At 47.1% G+C, this 6,202-nt stretch overlaps 1 pseudogene; it reads left to right on the forward strand.

Annotated features, from left to right (window-relative positions):
- Positions 1-281: 281 nt before the first annotated feature.
- On the forward strand, positions 282-1,390 carry LOC141812494 (uncharacterized; annotated as a pseudogene).
- Positions 1,391-6,202: the final 4,812 nt, after the last annotated feature.

A 6,202-nucleotide genomic window follows, 5' to 3' on the forward strand; every position in this document is an offset into this window, starting at 1 on the left:
ATTGCATTTGTAGTCTTCGGGAGTTATCATTGCATCTGTAGGTTTATCTGATACCAATTGTTTGATATCAGAGCATATTAGGCTAAGCATTTAATTTTAGGGTTTAGGTCTAGTTTTTGAGTTTGTCGTCGTGTTGGGTGTATCGAATTTGGTTACTTGATCCAAGTTGTGAGATGGACAGACAGCGACACGAATTCTCCAAGCAGTTGTAAGTAAAAATTTCTAGTACATTTATACTGTTTCTAGGAATTTATAGTAGTTGTATATTACCAGGTGATATTATGGCCCCTGAAAATCGAGGACGAGGTCGACCATCGAGACGACCCATTGCGCCAGTAGAGCCGGAGGTTTTCGAGCATGTTGGGGACAGTCCGGAGATACCTTTACCTGATCGGGTACCGGCTACAGTTAGCAAGACTGGGGATAAGAGCCAGATTTTATCACTGGCAAAATCTGTAAAGGATCGGATGACTTTGTTCCATGGGGGATCTGACCCATGGCTCGCTCGTTCTTGGTTGGAGAACTTGACTGATACCTTCACGTATATCTCTTGCACTGAGGCAGAGCAAGTCGAGTTAGCAGTATACCACCTTCGTGATCAGGCTGTCACGTGGTGGAAGACTCAGAGGACGGTACTCGGAGAGCAGGGCTTATCTTGGTTATCATTCCGAGAGGCTTTTGAGAGGGAGTATTTTTCAGTGGCATTTTGTATGGCACAGCGTCAGGAGTTTCTGAGTCTTAAGCAGGGGGACCGATCTGTTACTGAATATCATACGGAGTTTTCTAGACTTGCGGAGTTTTGCCCACATTTAGTAGCCCAAGACCGTGATCGGATGCTCCAGTTTACTCAGGGACTGGCTGCATATATTCGACTGAAGATGTCCAGTTGTACAGTCAACACATACAGAGAGGCACTGGATCGTGCTCTGATTATTGAGACGACGCAGCAGCAGGTGACTCGTGAGAGAGACGCAGAAAAATCGAAGGGTCAGAGTTCACAGAGTTCTGGTCAGAAGAGGCCAGCTCAGGGATCCTGGGACATGGGATTCTTCCAGACGACAGAAAGGTAAATGACCTGCGGGATCTTCGAGTGGGTTTCAGAGGAAGGAGATTACGGAGAAGAAGTGTTATCGCTGTGGATCTGGTAGTCACCAGGTTTCAGATTGTCCATCTGATCAGGTTGTTTGCTATTATTGTAAACAACCTGGTCATATGATTGGTGACTGCACACGGAGAGCTCAGCTGGAGTGCACTGATACTTCCACTGCTGGAGGACGACCCACACAGCCACGACAGCAGAGGGTACCAGCGAGATACAGAGCACCTCAGCAGCAGAGATCTCTACCATCTTCAGGACGGATGTATCAGATTCAGGGGAAAGAGTATATAGTATTACCAGCAGATTCCCAGCCAGAGATTTGTTATGCGAGCGATTCCGATGCAGCAGCGGCCACCAGCAGCACTGACTTCTTACAATGTACCTCCTCACTATGTTCAGCAGACGACATCTGTACCTCAGAGTCAGATTTCTACAGAGTGGAGGCCTTTTATATCTCAGCCAGCTGCACAGCCGTCCAGCACAGAGGTTGGTCGTGCATATGCCATCACACGAGAGGAGGCGCAGCGGGCCGATGGATCGGTCATCCGTGGTATGGTTTCAGTTTATACTATATTTGCTGATACTTTGATAGATACGGGTAGTTCACATTCATTCATGTCTAGATTATTTTTGAGAAAAATTAGGCGAATCCCTATGATTAGACCTTGTAGTCTGGCAGTCTCTTTACCTTCGGGTGAAGTGCTGACTACAAATCAGGAGATTAAGGGATGTCCGTTGGATTTCGACGGTCATACTCTTACGGTGGACCTTCAGGTGCTGGATATGATGGAGTTTGATATCATTCTGGGTATGGATTGGTTAGCCACCTATCATGCTACCGTGGACTGTCGAGCTAGAGTGGTTACCTTCCGACCTCTGGATCAACCCGCTTGGGAATTCGTGGGTACTCGGAGTGATGTTGTATCCATTATTTCTGCTATACAAGCTTCAGAGGATGTTAGACGGTGGATGCTCGTGGGTATTTATTATTTCTGAAGCAAGCAGAGGAAGTCAGGGTTTCTTGTCCTTCTGATGTTCGTATCGTCCGCGACTATCAGGATGTTTTTTCGGACGAGCTTCCTGGCTTGCCACCTCAGAGGCAGGTCCAGTTCACGATTGAGGTGATTCCAGGCACTACACCAGTGTCTAAGGCTCCGTATCAGATGGCTCCGAAGGAGTTAGAGGAACTGAAGATCCAGTTACAGGAGTTATTGGATCGGGGTTTCATTCGTCCTAGTGTATCACCGTGGGGAGCTCCAGTCTTATTTGTGAAGAAGAAGGACGGATCCATGAGATTATGCATCGATTACCGCCAGCTGAATGCGGTAACAGTCAAGAATAAATATCCGTTGCCACGTATTGACGATTTATTTGATCAGCTGAAGGGTTCATGTGTGTACTCTAAGATTGATTTACGATCTGGTTATCATCAGCTCAGAGTACGAGATGAGGATGTGCAGAAGACAACCTTTCGCACTCGGTACGGACACTATGAGTTCTTGGTGATGTCGTTCGGTCTCACCAATGCTCCGGCCGTATTTATGGATCTGATGAATCGGATTTTCTTGGAGTATCTGGACCGGTTCGTGATTGTCTTTATCGATGATATTCTGATATATTCTCGATCGGAGGCAGAGCATGAGCAGCATCTCCGCATCGTATTGGAGACATTACGTCGAGAGCAGCTGTATGCTAAGTTCAGCAAGTGCGCGTTCTGGTTATCTTCTGTGGGATTTCTTAGACATGTTGTATCTAGCAGAGGTATTTCCGTAGATCCTCAGAAGATAGAGGTTGTTACTGGTTGGGAGCAGCCCAAGTCTGTTCAGGAGGTTCGTAGTTTTCTGGGTTTAGCTGGTTATTATCGGAGATTCGTAGAGGACTTCTCTCGTATCGCGACACCGCTGACTCGTCTGACCAAGAAGGGGGCAAATTTATTTGGTCAGAGGCTTGTGAGACTAGCTTCCAGGAGCTGAAGCAGCGATTAGTGAGTGCCCCGATTCTGATGATTCCTTCTGGTGATGATGGATTCATATTGTATACCGATGCGTCATTCCAGGGATTGGGGGCAGTATTGATGCAGCGTGATCGGGTGGTTGCCTACGCTTCTCGTCAGCTGAAGGATCACGAGAAGAACTACCCGGTACATGATTTAGAGCTTGCCGCTATTATCTTCGCTCTGAAGATTTGGCGACACTATCTCTACGGAGTCACTTTTGAGATCCTCACAGATCATAAGAGTCTGAAGTACCTATTCACGCAGAAGGAGCTGAACCTCAGACAGAGACACTGGATGGAGTACTGAAGGATTATGATTGCACCATTAGCTATCACCCAAGGAAAGCTAATGTGGTCGCAGATGCTCTTAGCCGGAAGTCTCGTGGGATTCTGGCTAGTTAGTTGGTAGCCGTTACTGATCTAGTACGGTAGTTTTCTGACTTAAGATTGGTGGAGCATAGTCGGACTCAGTGGGGTGTTCTGGTTTCGATGGTTGCTCAGTCAGCATTAGTGGAGAGGATTAAGTCAGCACAGGCTAGCGATCAGCATATCCAGTTCATCTGTAGCAGAGTGGATTCTGGATAGCAGTCAGAGTTTTCTCATGATACAGATGGGATACTCCGATTTCGAGGATGACTCTGTGTTCCAGAGCAGCATCCAGCGAAGGAGGAGTTATTACAGGAGGTACATCATTCTAGGTTTGTGATACATCCGGGTGGCACTCGAATGTATCGGGACCTGAAACGCTCATATTGGTGGAACAACATGAAGAGAGATGTTGCAGATTTTGTTGTGACGTGTTTAGTCTGTCAGCAGGTGAAGGCTAAACACCAAAGACCAGTAGGATTACTTTAGGAGATCCCAATTCCTAGTGGAAGTGGGATCACATTACGATGGACTTTGTTACAGGACTGCTGAAGATCCGGAAGGGTCATGATGTGATTTGGATAATCGTTGATCGGTTAACCAAATTTGTGCATTTTCTTCCTATGCGTATGACTGATTCACTGGATCGTTTGGCAGATCTGTACTGTAGAGAGATTGTAGATTACATGAAGTTCCTGCTAGCATTATTTCGGATAGCGACTCACGTTTTACCTCACGGTTCTGGCAGAATCTGCAGTAGGCAATGGGTACAGAGCTTTATTTTAGCACCGCATTTCATCCACAGATAAATGGTCAATCAAAATGTACTATCTGATGAGCGTAGGTCATATATGATTTTTAACCTTGTTTTAACGCTCATCTACTTGTAATTCATTGCATATGCTACACTTTATCGCACCTTATTCTTTTATAATTGCATATTTCTACTCTTTTGCTTGGAGATCTGCTCTTCGTATATTTTGAATGACAGGATGCGATTTAGAGCCAAAACGATGCATTATTGATGGTGGAGCAAGGAATGGAGATTGAAGCACATTTTGATGAGTTTGGAAGTCATTTGAAGTGTTTTAGAGGCTCCCGGGGCCGTATTTGACCTCCCCAGGCCGTGCCTCACAAGGCATGGTCGTGCCTCAACTAGGCACGGCCGTGCCTCATCATTCCAGGGTTGAAAACACGGTCGTGTCTCAGTTGGACTACTCTGCAGACCAAAAGTAAAATGGCCATAACTTTTAGCTCCGATGGAACCATGAGACGTGCCATATACCAAATTGAAGAGGACTTCAAGATCTACAACTTTCATTCAGGGCAGTTTTGACTGGTTCCAACTCTAGGATGTGCTAAATCGCACGAATATGCCCACCTTTCAGAAGCAGTCCAGGCAGGGGCGTGCCTAGGGGAGGCAGGGGCGTGCCAGGGGCAAGGCAGGGGCGTGTCTATGAGGCAGGGGAATGCCTCCGTCCAGCAAGACAATTGCACATGGTCGTGCCTCACAGGCACGGCCGTGCCAGATTCCAAGCTTCAACAGCACATGGTCGTGCCTCCCAGACACGGCCGTGTCTCATTTCCAGTGCCACGCCAGGACATGACCGTGCCTCCCAGACACGGTCGTGTCTCATTTCCAGTGCCACGCCAGGACATGGCCGTGTCTCACAGACACGGCCGTGCCCCTTCCTCAGAATCACACCTGCACATGGCCGTGTCTCCCAGACACGGCCGTGCCTCCCTATCAGTGAAGCGGCTTCACATGGTCGTGCCTCCCAGGCATGGCCGTGTGACGGGGGCGTGCTGGGGTGTGCTTGGACCCTATAAATACATCCTTATGCACCTTTTGGAGGCTATCTTGGGTCATTCTCCAAAACCCTAGGTCTTGGCTAGGGGGAAGGCGCCTCCCCACTCTTGGGGAGGCCCTAAACACTTCATCTCCACCGATCCATCCTACACCGGAGTGAGAAGATCTTCAACGGATGCCCACGCTTCAAAGATAAGTCTTTTCCTCTTTGGTGGATGACGTTTTTCTTGTATACTTGTTGTAATCTTCTTGTAATGGAGTAGATCCTTGAGTTTAGGATGTAGGATGAACATCTATGTGATGATGGTGATGTATGAACTAGTTTATGTCATTTTTCCTATTCAATGAAATGTTTACATTTGTTTCATGTATTATGTGCCTTGAATGTGTTTGATGAAATGTTTGTGTGAGCGCATATGCATGATTATGAGGGGTAGATTACTGTGTAGGGAGATCCTAGGATCGTATGACCGGGGCGCCTCGTGACAGGAGGAATGCCTTTAACCGGACTTTCCGAAGTGATTCCTACATAGTGGTAAACCCCCATAAGGGATATCTAATGGTTGATGGCCACTAGGACAAGGTCCTTAACAGGGTACTCGGTGACAGAGGGTATGACATTGGATCGTATGACCGGGGCGCCTCGTGACAGGAGGAATGCCTTTAACCGGACTTTCTGGCGTCACCTTTACTAGAGGGCCACCACATAGGACTTCAAGGTCAAATGCCAACAAAGCCTGACGAGGTCGAGTTGGTATTTTGGTTAGAATCCCTACAAGGTGGTAAACATTGAGAGTAAGGGAACAAACATGAATTAGGGACTTCACCTAGCATTGATATGAATCCGAAATCCTAGACTTATCCATCTCATCCATAAACCCCAAGCCAATCTTCCTTTCACTACCATACAAACCAAATCCTCAACCAATCCG

Source organism: Curcuma longa, chromosome 19, assembly GCF_044706935.1.
Source record: "Curcuma longa cultivar G26 ecotype Majalengka, Jawa Barat chromosome 19, ITB_CL_G26_1.1, whole genome shotgun sequence".
NCBI classification, from domain to species: Eukaryota; Viridiplantae; Streptophyta; class Magnoliopsida; order Zingiberales; family Zingiberaceae; genus Curcuma; species Curcuma longa.